Raw genomic sequence first — 14,759 nt, 5'->3', positions numbered from 1 at the left:
ATTAATTTTAGTGTTTTTATTTCAGATTCCAGCATCCACTGTATTTATCTTTTCATACAGTTTTATTAATTGTTTTGGTTCCACTCAAACTGCTGCGTGCTGCTCAGAGTTTTTCCACATACTTTTGTACAACTTTCGGGTCTGACTCTTTAACAGAGACCTGCTTGGCAGGGTTCACCCTGAGGATGGGGGGAGTGTTGGGAGGGCGACACCTGGTACACCTGGTCAGAAGCAGGGCGGCACGCAGGAGTAGGCGTCGCCATCAGCACCATGCAGAGAGGCAGCGGGCAAGGGAGGCAGTAGCCATGATTCGTTCATTCTGCGCCAAACCAGTGTGCCCGCCGTCTTGACCGGCCCGAATCAGGATTGCAGTCGGCTGCTTGGAGACAAGGGATACCCCCTGTCCACTTGGCTTCTCACTCCACTGCGGAATCCCAGGACAGCGCCAGAGCATGCATACAATGATGCTCATTGTGCCACCAGGTGTATCATCGAGTAATGCATAGACATCCTTAAGCAAAGGTTCCTGTGCCTGGACCACTCTGGTGCCACCTTGCTGTACTTTCCTCAATGGGACTCCATAATCGTCATGGTCTGCTGCATGCTGCACAACTTGGCCATTATGAGGGGACAGTCGCTGGAGGTTGAGCCAGCAGTACCACCTGAGGAGGAGGAGGAGGAGGAGGATTCCCGTCGCCCCAGAGCTAGGAGGCGTCAACCCATCGCCACCCTGGAAGGGCCGGGTGAAGACTGGCCAGCACCCTCCTGGGAGGGTGCGTCCTCACATATATGGAGGTATCTGACACCTCCCCTGCAATCTCCCTCCATGCATTATGTACTGGGGTCTGCCAGGTCTCCCCATGTCAGGAAACAGTATTCTTCTTCTGTCCTCCGCACCGTCCATCTGTGTCTCCAGCTCCATATCAGTGAACCTGTTGGCTCTCCTTGCTCCTCTTACATCAGCCATCCTTCCAAACTCCTTCCAACCTCCTTCCCCCCTCAGGGCCTTGCTGTAAACCCTGGTCTTTAAATAGGCCAGGGAGCAGCTGGCTTGTTAGAAACCCTTATCTGCATGCTGAATTTCTCAGTGGCGATAACGCTCAAATTAAGACAGCCACACCGCTGAAAAAAGCACTTTGGAAGGGTTCCTTAGCGCTGGAATCAATTTGTTCACTTTTGGAGCGGAATATGGGGTAGCCCAGCCACGAAAGAATTTTGGCGCTAATGGCCACAAAAAGGTGGGGGGAGCACCAGCTTTCCAGTGGTACTGAATTTCGGGCCCCATATACCTGCCTTTGGCCCATATCCCTTAAAACTTTGCTTAACCAAAAGGTATCAATCTCAGATTTAAAATTAATGATTGATCTAGCATCAATTGCCGTTTGCGGAAGAGAGTTCCAAACTTCTACCACCCTTTGTATGCAGAGGTGTTTTCTAATTTCACTCCTGAAAAGTCTGGCTCTAATTTGTAGACTATGCCCCCTCATCCTCGAATCCCCAACTAGCGGAACTAGTGTCTCTCTGCCTACCCTTTCTGTTCCCCTTAATATCCTGACAACATTGATCAGATCATCCCTTAACCTTCTAAATTCTAGGGACTACAACCCTAATTTGTGTAATCTCGCCTCTTAACTTAACCCTTGAAGTCCGGGTATCATTCTGGTAAATCTACGCTTCACTCCCTCCAAGGCCAATATATCCTTCCTAAGCTGTGGTGCCCAGAACTGCTCACAGTACTCCAGGTGTGGGCTAACCAAGGTTTTGTATAGCTGCAGCATAACTTCTACCCATTTGAATACTAGTGCTCTAGATATAAAGGTCAGCATCCTATTAGTCTTTTTGATTCTTTTCTGTACTTGTTCATGACATTTTAATCATCTATGTACCTGGACTCCCAATTCTTTTTGGACCGCCACTGTTTTTAGCTTTGCACCATTTAGAAAGTACCCTGTTCTATCCTTTTTAGGTCCAACATGGATGGCCTCACATTTGCTTACATAGAAATCCATTTTCCACAGTTTTGCACATTTACTTAATCTATCAATATCGCTTTTTAATTTTATGCTTTCATAAACGTGTATTTATATAGAGCCTTTAACGTAATGAAACGTCCCCAGGTGCTTCACAGGAATATTATGAGATAAAAAAATTGACACTGAGCTGCATAAGTAGAAATTAGCGCAGGTGACCAAAAGCTTGATCAAAGAGGTATGTTTTATGGAGCATCTTGAAGGAGGAAAGAGAGGTAGAAAGGCGGAGAGGTTTAGGCAGGGAGTTCCAGAGCTTGGGGCCTAGGCAACAGAAAGCACGGCCACCAATGGTTAAGTGATTATAATCAGGGATGCTCAAGAGGGCAGAATTAGAGGAGTGCAGATAGTTCGGGGGAGGGGGGGGAGTAGTGAGTGGGTGGGGGGGGGGGGTTGCTGGTGGTGCTGGAGGTGATTACAGAGGGAGAGGCGAGGCCATGGAGGATTTGAAAATAAGGATGAGAATTTTGAAATCGAGGCATTGCTCAACCGGAAGCCAATGTAGGTCAGCGAGCACAGGGGTGATGGGTGAGCGGGACTTGGTGTGAGTTAGGAAACGGCAGCCGAGTTTTGGATCACCTCTCGTTAACTTAGGGTAGAATGTGGGAGGCCAGCCAGGAGTCATTGGAATAGTCAAGTCTAGGGGTAACAAAGGCATGGATGAGGGCTTCAGCAGCGGATGAACTGAGGCAAGGGTGGAGACTCGCAATTTTACGGAGGTGGAAATAGGCGGTCTGAGTTATGCTGCGGATATGTGGTCGAAGCTAATTTCAGGGTCAACTATGACACCAAGGGAACAGTCTGGTTCAGCCTCAGACAGAAGTTGGGGAGAGGGATGGAGTCAGTGCTAGGGAACGGAGTTTGTGACGGGGACCGAAAACAAGGCTTCGGTTTTCCCAATATTCAATTGGAGAAGAGAGGAGTGATGACGGCACATTTGAGGGAGAGGGGGACAGCACCTGAGGAGAGAGAACCATTAACAATGTCAGCTAACATACGAGCTAGAAAAGGAAGTTGGGTGGTCAATAATTTGGTGGGAATAAGGTCAAGGGAGCAGGATGTGGGTCTCATGGCCAGGGCTATGAGGAGAGATCGGAGAGAAACTGGAGAAAGATGTGAGGTCAGGGCTAGGGCAGGGGGGATCCTGAGAGGAAGTTTGGCCCAGTGGGGCTAGAGGAAGGAAGGGAAGAGGCAGAGGCGGCCGAACGGATGGTCTCAATCTTAGAGACAAAAAAAGTCCATGACCTCCTCACACTTATTGTCGGAAGTGAGGGTGGAGACTGGGGAGAGGAGTTTAAAAAGACGGTTAGCAGTGGCGAATAGAAGCCGGGGTTTATCTTTACATTCCAGAATGATTCTGGAATAGTGAGCAATTTTGGCAGACGAGAGCAGGACCCGATAGTGTTTTATGTGGTCCAGCCAGATCTGGTGTGAACGGCTAAATCAGTTGTCCACCATAATCGTTCAAGTCTGCATCCCTTAGACTTAAGGGAGCAAAGATCAGGGCTTAACTAGGAGGAATGGCCAGGGTGAGAAACAGTAATTGTTTTAACAGGGACCAGGGTATCAAACGTGGTGGTGAGGGTGAAACTGAGCAGATTGGTAGCTATAGAAATGTCATGGTGAATGGAGGACCAAAGACTGGACTGTTGGGAGTTGATAAGTGCAGTTGTAAGAGAATCTGGAGAGAGTTTTTTCCAGGGGCAGACACAGAAGGAGGTAGCATTGGTGAGGGCGGGGATGGTGGAAGGGGGATGTGAGTGGAGAGTGATCAGAGATGGCCTTATCTACGATTGACACGATGGGAGTAGTGAGACCACGAGAGATGGCAAGGTTGAGGGGGTCGCCGTGAATATAGGTGGGGGAGTTTACATGGAGGGAGAGATTAAGCGATGATTTGAGGCTAGTGAGCTCAGAGGAGAGAGTGCATGATGACTTGAGTTGGAGGTTGAAATCACCGAGGATGAGAAGTCGTCCGGTGCAGAGGCAGAGGGAGGAAAATGGTGAATAAATATCATCTCCACTGACTACAATGTTGCCTATCTTTGCGTCATCGGCAAATTTGGATATATAAATTTTTATGTCATCATCTAAGTCGTTAATAAATATCATGAATAGTTGAGGTCCCAACACAGATCCCTGCGGGACACCACTCGTCACATCCTGCGAATTAGAATACCTATACATTATCCCTACTCTCTGACTCCTGCCGCTCAGCCAATTTTCTAACTAGGTCAATAATTTGCCCTCAATTCCATGGGTTTCTACCTTAGTTAACAAGCTCTTATGAGGGACTTTATTCAATGCCTTATAGAAGTCCATATAAATAACATCCATAAACATTCCCCTGTCCACTACTTTAATCACCTCCTGAAAAAATTCAATCAGGTTTGTCAGGCATGACCTACCTTTCACAAATCCATGCTGGCTCTCTGATCAACTGAACATTTTCGAGATGTTCGTCACCCTATCCTTAACTATAGACTCTCGTGATTTCCTGACAACAGATGTTAGGCTAACTGGTCTATAATTCCCTGGTTTCCCTCTCTCACCTTAAAAAGCGGAGTAACATGCGCAATTTCCAATCTAAAGGGGCGGTTCCTGAATTGAGGGAACTTTGGCAGATTACAGTTAGAGCATCTGCAGTGTACTCATCTACTTCCTTTAAACCCTCAGATGGAAACCATCTGGTCCTGGTCCTGACTCTTTAGTGCCATTATTTTCTTCATTACTGTTACTTTATTTACATTAATTTTATTGAGTCCCTGTCCCTGATTCAATATTAGTTTCCATGGGATTTCTGGCATGTTATTATCATCTTCTACTATAAGTACTGACACAAAATAATTATTCAACATGTCCGCCATTTCCTTATTATCCGAGCACATTGGATACATGAAAGGCTATGGGCCCCGATAATATCCCGACTATCATGCTGAAGACTTGTGCTCCAGAACTAACCAAGCTGTTCTAGTACAGCTACAACACTGGCATTTATCCAACACTGGCATTTTTGTCCTGTCCACAAAAAGCAGGACAAATCCAATCCATCCAATTACTGCCACATCAGTCTACTCTGAATCATCAGCAAAGTGATGGAAGGTGTCGTCGACAGTGCTATCAAGCAGCACTTACTCACCAATCACCGATGCTCAGTTTGGGTTCCGCCAGGACCACATGGCTCCAGACCTCATTACAGCCTTGGTCCAAACATGGACAAAAGAGCTGAATTCCAGAGGTGAGGTGAGAGTGACTGCCCTTGACATCCAGGCAGCATTTGACCGAGTATGACATCAAGGAGCCCTAGTAAAATTTAAGTCAATGGGTATCAGGGAAAAAAACTCTGCTGGCTGGAGTCATACCTAGCACAAAGGAAGATGGTTATAGGAGGACAATCATCTCAATGCTAGGACATCGCTGCAGAGTTCCTCAGGGCAGTGTCCTAGGCCCAACCATCTTCAGCTACTTCATCAATAACCTTCCGTCCATCATAAGTTCAGAAGTGGGGATGTTTGCTGATGATTGCACAGTGCTCAGTTCCATTCGTAACTCCTCATAATGAAGCAATCTATGCTCACGTGCAGCAAGACCTTGACTATCTCCAACAAGAGAGGGTCTAACCACAGCCCCTTGACATTCAATGACATTACCATCGCCGAATTCCCCAACATTAACATCCTGGGATCACCATTGACCTGAAACTTAACTGGACCAGCCACATAATTACTACAAGAGCAGGTCAGAGGCTGGGTATTCTACAGTGAATGTTTCACCTCCTGACTCCCCAAAGCCTTTCCACCATCTACAAGCCACAAGTCAGGAGTGTGATGGAATACTCTCCACTTGCCTGGATGAGTGCAGCTCCAACAACACTGAAGAAGCTCAACGCCATCCAGAACAAAGCAGCCTGCTTAATCGGCACCCCATCCACCACCTTCAACATTCACTCCCTCCACCACCGGCATACCGTGGCTGCAGTGTGCATCTTCGACAGCACCTCCCAAACCTGCAAACTTAACCACCTAGAAGGACAAGGGCAGCAGGCACATGGGAACACCATCACCTCCAAGTTCTTCTCAAAGTCACACACCATCCTAATTTGAAAATATATCACCGTTCCTTCATCATCACTGGGTCAAAATCCTGGAACTCTCCCTAACAGCACTGTGGGAGTAGCTTCACCATGTGGACTGCAGCAGTTCAATAAGGTGGCTCACCACCATCTTCTCAAGAGCAATTAGGGATGGGCAATGAGCTGGCCTTGCTCATGACGCTCATATCATATCACAGCCCAATATCTAGTTAGGCATAATGCAGGAGTCGTAACATTGAACTGCCTTGTGTGCATTTCTCCTATCTTCTGGTAGGTGGACTGATAAACACTCTGGTAACATGAGGTCAATTATAAACCAGCATGTTGATTTTTTTACATATAATATATGAACAAACAGAATGCAGTGGATGAACTTTCTTCAAAAGCAAATACTCCGGAGGCTGGAAATCTGAAATAAAAACAAAAGATGCTGGAAATACTCAGCAGGTCAGGCAGCATCTGTGGAGGGAGAAACAAAGTTAATGCTACGGGTCGATGACCCTTCGTCAGAATTTTCTTGCTGTTTTCAGCACAATAGCAGCGTTTAAATGAATGAATTTTTGTTTTCAGCGAGGAAATCGGTTCCGCTGCTTGTGCGGCTTTATAACACTTCCCCCAAGTTTCCTCATGTTCTTTGACCCTTCCGATGCTCTGTCCCCATTGGCCTCATTTACATATTTGAGAGTGAGGGCTAGTGGCACGGCAACTGCGAGTTTCCTGCTCTTACACAGCTAGTGCACTCTGAGCAACTTAGACTGAGATTTCTGAGGCGCAGCAGCGGCCACGACCAGCTGATCAAGGCGGAAGGGAGGCATTAGCGAACTCGAAGAGGCAGCAAACACTGTACAGTGGTATCTGGGAGCCTGCATTCTGGGAGGTGGCGGGCTCCTCATGCAGTACATCATGGGACTGAGGTGGGCCTGCTCTCATGGCAGCTGGTTCCTGGCATGGCTGCATTTCTAAAGAGAGCTCCTGAGCCGTGTGATCTCTCCTCCCACGTTTCACTGGCACTGCACTCGGAGGGGGGAAGTCAGAGGCCCGGCTGATGTCCTCAGAGGCAGCAGTATCAGGGTGGCCTGGTCCTCATTGTCTTCCACCACCATCATCACCTTCCTTCCCCCCGTGCTGCCTGTTGCTGTGGTGGATCTTCAGGAAAAGAATGTAGAAGCAAAGAATGGGATTAAGGAGTAAGAGAAGGGAGTGGAGGACTGTGGCCTTTGTGCTGCTTTACAGGGGATGCAAGGGCGACAGTGTAGGTGCTCAGTCCGAAAGGTGGTCCTGGCAAGATGCCGCTGACCTTGACATCATCCACGGCAGGAGCTGAGCGCCTCATAGGAGCTCTTTCTCCAGTTGGTGGGCCGGCGTTGCTGGAGGCAAGCAGGTTGGTGCTTGGGGTCGGGTACCCTTGTTGAAACACCGTGCTGGTGAGCTGGTCAGCATCCTTGGTGTTGACCTACATTCTTCTTCCACCAGACTCCTGGGCCACTGGATCCTTTGCTGATTTGTCAAGCCTCCCACTTTAGCTACTCACACTCCCTTGTCTTGTGGATGCCTTTTATTCTAACAGCCGGGAATTTCCTCGGAGCTGCTCTCACTCCCGCTCCGCTGCTATAACTTCACCAGAGGTTTGGTGGAAATTCTGTTTACCCCCCCTTTTAATGGGCTAAATTCACTCTACAGCCGAGTAAATCTAAGAAACTATTCAGCTCGAACCTTAGGAAGGCAGATTTTTCCCTTCTCCTTTGTGACTGCTTCCATTCCACATTTCCCCCAGCGTCCCGGCTAGACATGAAACCCAAAAATCTGACCTCTGATCCTCATCCAGCTTTTCTTGTTGGGGATTGGCCAGTTGAGCATCCAATCAGATCTGTTTCCATCCTCTTAGGTTTGGGCCCCTGGCAGCTGCCTCACTTCCTTCAAGCCTCTTATTCTTAGGCTCCATGGGGGAGAAATTCGGGTGCGGCTCTATTGCAGCGTTAATCCATGAGGAGCTGTACTTTTAACACCTTGAAAAAGTTTACGTCTTCCGCCCAGAAATTCACCAGAATCGGTCGGAGAGCTGGCAGGGGCGATAAATCAGCCGTTGTACACCAGAGCTGGGGGCGGGGGGCAGGGGGGTGGGGGGGCGATAACGAAAGTTTGGTCGGTACATTTTGCAGACCCATTGTGGAACTCCGAGTCAGATCCCAGGAAAAGTCGAGTCTTAAAGCCGCGGCAAAGTAATGCACCCATTAAAGTTTTCAAAGTCACTTGCTTTCAACCTATAGGGTTATGTCTGTCTGCCGCTGCAAACTTGGAGACTCACAGAAGGGAAGCGCTTCCTCATCCCTTTAAGTAGCCACAGTTAACGACTCTGCAAGCCTGTACCGACTGCTTTTCCAGACATTGTTATTGTCGGGCGCTCAATGAGACGCACGCAGCGAATTTACTGACCGGGGCGTAAGCGTGCGTGTTGCACCAGGATTACGTCATGACCGGAGTGCTTGTCAGCAGCCAGGCATTACTGGTTTGCTCTCCCGGTAAGCCTCTAATGAATTTTCCATCAGGGCGCTAAAAGCTGCATGCCCGGTTGGTAAGCTCTAACGCTTGCATTAGCGCCCCCTCTGGCCGCTAACTGAGGGGAAAATAACTGACAATATGGCCCCATGTTTAATGCTGTTTACAGGGCAGTTACAGTTCTGATGTTATTACTTATTGGAGAGTGTATTACAGATAAGATGAATCCAAAGTCTTCTGAGTTAGAGAAAAACATTTTATCCTCTTGAACTTCACCCTGCAGAAGCTTGTTGACCATAGTTTTGAAACTCGGGTGAATGGTGGTTAGGAGAAAAGGCTAAGAAAGGCTATAGGTTAGAACCAAAGCCTCATTGCAATCTTGTTTTTCCATCATGACATGCTTTGTCAACAAACAGGAAACCTCAAATTTAGTTAATTTTTGCAGGCTCGCGAGATCCTCACCGCAGGTTTTGTGTCAGTGCATGTTATCCAATTCCCATCAGATTGTATGAACTGGGGTTATTTAAAGACAACGGTTCAGGAAGTGTAGTGTCTTAAATTTCCCCCATAATCTTACATATTTAAAGGACAGACCATGATCACCCAGTCACCACTTCTTACATTGCTTTATGCTTTAGAACTGCAGAAGTTTAGAATTGTAGTCTGGGAGCAGGCGTTTCATGCGACGCTCCTCCTGCTCTGATATCTATTTCGAAGAAGAGCAGGGGAGTTATCCCCAGTGTCCTGGCCCATATTTATCCCTCTGATATCAAAAGGTTCAACTCAGTTACATCGTGAATGAATGTTACTGTCCACAACTCCTTGTCTCCATTTGTGCTGTCACGAGAGCAGAACGTAACACAAGGCACTGCACTAAATGTCTGCTGTCAGACTGCCTATGGGCAACAGTTATAAAGTAAAAAACGGATTAAGATGTTATTATTCTGGGGCACGGGTAAATGTCTGTCAGCTGTGGCTCAGTGGGTAGCACACTTGCCTCTGAGTCAGAAGGTTGTAGATTCAAGTCCTCACTCCAGGGACTTGAGCACATAAATCTAGGTTGTCACTCCAATGCAGTGCTGTGAGAGTGCTGCACTGTTGGAGGTACTGATTTTCGGATGAGATGTTATAACGAGGCCCCGTCTATTCTCTCAGGTGGACACAAAAAAATCCCATGGCACTATTTCGAAGAATTACAGGAGAGTTATCCCCAGTGGCATGGCCAATATTTATCCCTCAATCAACATAATAAACACAGATTCGCTGGTCATTATCACATTGCTGTTTGTGGGAACTTGCTGCGTGCAAATTGGCTGCCGCGTTTCCCACATTACAACAGTGACTACACCTCAAAAGTACTTAATTGGCTGTAAAGTGATTTGAGATGTCTGGTAGTTGTGAAAGGCGCTATATAAATGTAAGTATTTATTTTTTCTATGGCTCTCTCCTGTTCCTAAAATGATGTCAGAAAATAAGTGTAATTTGCAGTTGCTGCCATCTACTGGTCAGGCCGAAGACATTTACTGTCTCTGGGAAAGAAATCACTCCTGGAATGAATGAGGTTGCACGGGTTTGTTTGGAGGAGATGGCGGGGAAGGAGTAGGTTTTACATAACAATGCCCCAATACATTTTTGTTGCATGATTTCAGGTGCAAATTTTGAAAGAATGTCAGCATACAGTACCGAAACAATGGCCTTTAGTACGATTGATTGCTTGATTTAGCTCCAAATGGTGCTTTCTGTCAGACTAATGAGGATTCTTATTGGTGAAGGTTAGATCAGGAAGCCAACCTGTGATGTAGCATGCAAATAAATGTGCAGAATGAATTAGCTGGGCAATATTTTGTACAAAAAAGGGGTTATGCCTGTAAATATATTGAACTGAATGGATCTTGCTTAAATAGCAGATAATAACAGATATTGGCGAGTGTCTTGCCTCCTTGCTCCCCAAAGCCCTTCCACAAAGCGTGGTGTTATACTCTCCACTTGCCTGGATGAGTGCAGCTCCAACAACACTCAAGAAGCTCGACACCATCCAGGACAAAGCAGCTGCTTCATTGTTACCCCATCCACCACCTTAAACATTCACTCCCTCCACCACCGGCGCACTGTGGCTGCAGTGTGTACCATCTACAAGATGCACTGCAGCAACTCGCCAAGGCTTCTTCGGCAGCACCTCCCAAACCCGCGACCTCTACCACCTAGAAGGACAAGGGCAGTAGGTGCATGGGAACACCACCAACTCCACGTTCCTCTCCAAACCACACACCATCCTGACTTGGAAATATATTGCTGTTCCTTCATTGTCGCTGGCTCAAAATCCTGGAACTCCCTCCCTAATAGCACCGTGAGAGTACCTTCACCATATGGACTGCAGCGGTTCAATAAGGTGGCTCACCACCACCTTCTCAAGGGCAATTAAGGATGGGCAATAAATGCTGGCCTTGCCAGTGATGCCTACTGTTGTGTTCAGAATAACTCCACAAGACTGTATTGTGAGCTCAAACTGTTGTGACCTTGGTCTCTTTAATGTGACTCCAGAGTGAGGAAGCAGCACGGTGGATTACCTATTAGGTGTGCCCCCTGGTGGCAAGTCTTATATATTGATGAGGTTTACATACATACATAACATCACTCCCCCCCAAAGTCTTATGTGCAAGTTATTTATAAGTTGAGGCGAACTGGCGCACTGCGTTCCCGGGTCGATCGACTGAGTTGAAGTCCTGGCATGGGTGAGTTGGTCGGATCATTGCTGCGTGGCCGGGCGGCTGGTCTGATCAGACTGTCAGGCATGGTGGGTTCATCCTTGTGGTTGACAGCGAGGTCGATTGTGTTAGTGGGTCGCTGGGGACCAGGTCCTTTCACAGTGGTTCCTGGTTATCTGTAGTTTGCAGTTTGGTCTGGTCCAAATGCTTTCTGTGTTTGCCCATTATATGGTTTCATAACAAACACTCCATTTTCATCACTCCATACCCCTCTTTGGCCAATACAGTGCTAGCAGCCCATCTGTGGCCATGAACATGGTCTACATAATTTATTCTGATGTCGCGTGGATGAGCCGTGCGATCATGGTACATTCTCTGCTGATAGCATACGGAAGGCTCGGTTCTGAGTGATTCTGTCCGGTGACTGTGTAGCACCCGAGATAACCGGGTCTGTAGGGAGTCTACCGTGACATGTGGTGCTTGGCTTTATGATTTGGGCTGCCCGCTCCAGACTATTGTCGCTGACCCTAAGGTCTGGCAAGCCAAGGATGGCCGATATGGCCTTGAGACTTTCAGTAGTGGCGGGAGGCCGCATGGTCCCCGTGGATCCTGGGCCATGGTATGGAGTGTAGCCTCCCTGCCTTTCTTTCCAATGGTGCAGGGTTGCCCCATAGGGGGCAATCTGATGGGATGAGCATTTCGTCTTTGCGATGGATAAGCTGCAACATTCCATCTAGCGGTTCGCCGTTAGCAGGAGGTAACGTGGGATCCTGGCTGGTCCAGGTCCTAAACTGGGGAGCCATTACGGTTGACCCCTCGCTTTCTAGCACTTCCATAACAACGAGCAGGTCTGCGAGCTGCATTGTTTCCACCCCGGTGGTGGGCAACGGTAGCCAACTGAGGGCATCAGCGCTGTTCAGTGCCTGGCCTGTGGCGGATCATGGTACAGTGCACAGACAATGTTAGACATATTCGAAACAAAGCATTGATAATGGTGCCTCTGCTCTCCCAAAACTGTGGGATTGGCAGCTTGTCTGACACGAGCAAATATTGGGACACTCTTTGGTACGTTCTCTTTTGTCCCGTGAACGCAGGCTACTGCCTTGGTTAACTTATTGGATACATGTACAACCGGTTGGGGCTCGCCCGCTACTTTGGCTTGCTGTACAACACGCCCGACCCCATGTGATAACACATCACTTGCTACAAGTACTTTGTCAGGTACACATACGACCGGTTGGTGTTTGCCCGCTACTTTGGCTTGTTGTAAGGTACCCCCGACCCCATATGCTAATACATCATTAGCCGCGAAAGAGCGCTCACATGGGTTACACAGTGCAAACAACTTATTGGAACGTAGTGGGTTCTTGGCCTTCTCAGCAGCCACCCCGTACCTTTGCCCCAAGCCTAGTCATCTTCCTTGCTGGGCAACACATGCCTCTGTTTCGTTGTAGCGACATCCCGTGGTCTGGACACTCTCTTGTCCCGTGGTCTGGACGCACTTTCGTTCCGTGGTCTGGACGCTCTCTTGTCCCGTGGTCTGGATGCTCTTTCGTCCCGTGGTCTCGACGCACTCTTGTCCCGTGGTCTGGATGCTCTTTTGTTCCGTGGTCTGGATGCACTCTCGTCCCGTGGTCTGGATGCTCTTTCGTTCTGTGGTCTGGACGCACTCTCGTCCGTGTCCATGTTGCCGACTGCTGCGATCTTACTCCCCAGGGATTTTGCCTTTGGTGTTGGGAAGACGCATTCGGATAGTTTCGGCCAGAGTCCCACTCTGCTTGGTCAACCTGGAGCCTCTTCCATCGTCGCAAAGAGGCCGTCGGCTTTGGGTGGTGGGTACCGTGCCTGTACCGCTGCTCGGTTGATCTTTACCTCCTTGTGGTCGTGATGAGCGGCCTGTGCCTCGGGGATCTGCAAATGGATCTGCACTTCGATGCCTGGTTCAGCTGAAAGTGGGGGCTTGTTCAGCTTTTGAGCAAGGGAGACGTTGTTCGCCGGAGAAGGTACACAGAGGTCTTTCCAGTTCCATCGAATCTTCCCCACCCACCTTCTACCATCACCTGAAACAATCCAGTGATAAATCATGCACTGCTCCCTCATGGGATACTCTTATGTCCGCAATACCAATAACAGGTATCAGTTCCTTGGTGTAGGTGCGCAGCTTTGCCTGAATCGGGATCAGCTTGGGTCGTTGTGCTTTGTCGCCCCTCAGCTTCTCGAATGCCTTATAACTGATTGACTCGCCCCCGTGTCTAATTCCATGGAGACTGGAGTGCCGTTGAGTTCAACTTTTGACATTATCGGAGGGCTTTTGGTGTTGAAGGTGTGTATCCCATATACTTCCTCTTCATCCTCAGGTTGTTTAGCGTGATCCTCGCCGGATCAGTCGTCCTCTCCTGACTCTGCCACGTGGTGAGTCACAGGTCATTTGCACATTCACTGGAGGTGCCCCATTGTTCCACAGCCCTTGCACACATAGTGCTTGAATTGACATTGATGGGCTCTATGACTGCCCCCGTAGCACCAACATGGTGTTAATGGATATGCATTCACGCCCCACGGTGGACTCTGAGTCACCCTAGGTCTGGCCTCTGCAGTCGTGTAGGCCCTGCCATGTACAGTTCTGCCTGCTGAAAATATTACTTTATGCACAGTACTTGCCGATGAGAACGTGATCCAGATGGGAAGACTAAACACGTTCTACCCTTCTGTTAGACGTGGATCATGTGCTTCCACCCTCATCCCCTTTACACTCACATCACATTCCCCCTCTCCTCCCCCTAGACCTGGCTGATTTCACGTAAAGCCCTGCACGTGTGCAGCAAGTGACATCATTGGACTGCACCAAATCCGGAAGATATGACACTGTCACTATTGAATGCATACCCAATAAACCTGTTGACAATCCGTGACCCACATAATGCCCCATCTACTGGGGAAGGCGGAGAGGGGAAGAAGAAAGTCTGGTCATGTCATCCAAGAGGACCAATCAGAACTTTGGTGCTGGAAATACATACAACCATTAAAAAAAACCTGGTAACTTTGGGTTCATGACTTTAAGTGGAACATGGGTTTAGGAAGAGTGTCTAATGATACAAACGGCAGTATTAATAATAGAATCACCTGTCCACTCACTTGGCCAGCGTTTCCTTTCAATTCAACAATCTGCATGAAGGACCAAACCCCATTCCTGCAGGATTTCACCAACATTGAAAAAGGTAAAAGATAAGGTAACTCGAGAAGTAGTGATTACTTGACATCAAGCCTGGGTTTTAACACTGGATTGCAGGAGAAAGAGAAAGGTGAATGAAGTAACGAGTTCCACAGTTTGTAGAGCCTTGGGAAAAAATGAGTAAGAATGGGAGATGGTTTTAAGAATCCTGATCTAAACACAATGAGGATGCAGGGAAGGAGGAAGAACCAGAAATGGTACATACT

General features: G+C 48.1%; 1 protein-coding gene across 1 annotated transcript in view; it reads right to left on the bottom strand.

The window, feature by feature from the left end:
• LOC139265121 (cytokine receptor common subunit gamma-like) overlaps positions 1-14,759 on the bottom strand; it is a 48,486-nt gene that overhangs the window by 5,985 nt on the left and 27,742 nt on the right. The gene's annotated exons all lie outside the window — the stretch shown is intronic.

This window comes from Pristiophorus japonicus, chromosome 6 (genome assembly GCF_044704955.1).
Source record: "Pristiophorus japonicus isolate sPriJap1 chromosome 6, sPriJap1.hap1, whole genome shotgun sequence".
Classification (NCBI taxonomy): domain Eukaryota; kingdom Metazoa; phylum Chordata; class Chondrichthyes; family Pristiophoridae; genus Pristiophorus; species Pristiophorus japonicus.
The sequence above is the reverse complement of the archived record's forward strand: the minus strand, read 5'-3'. Positions and strand labels throughout refer to the sequence as shown.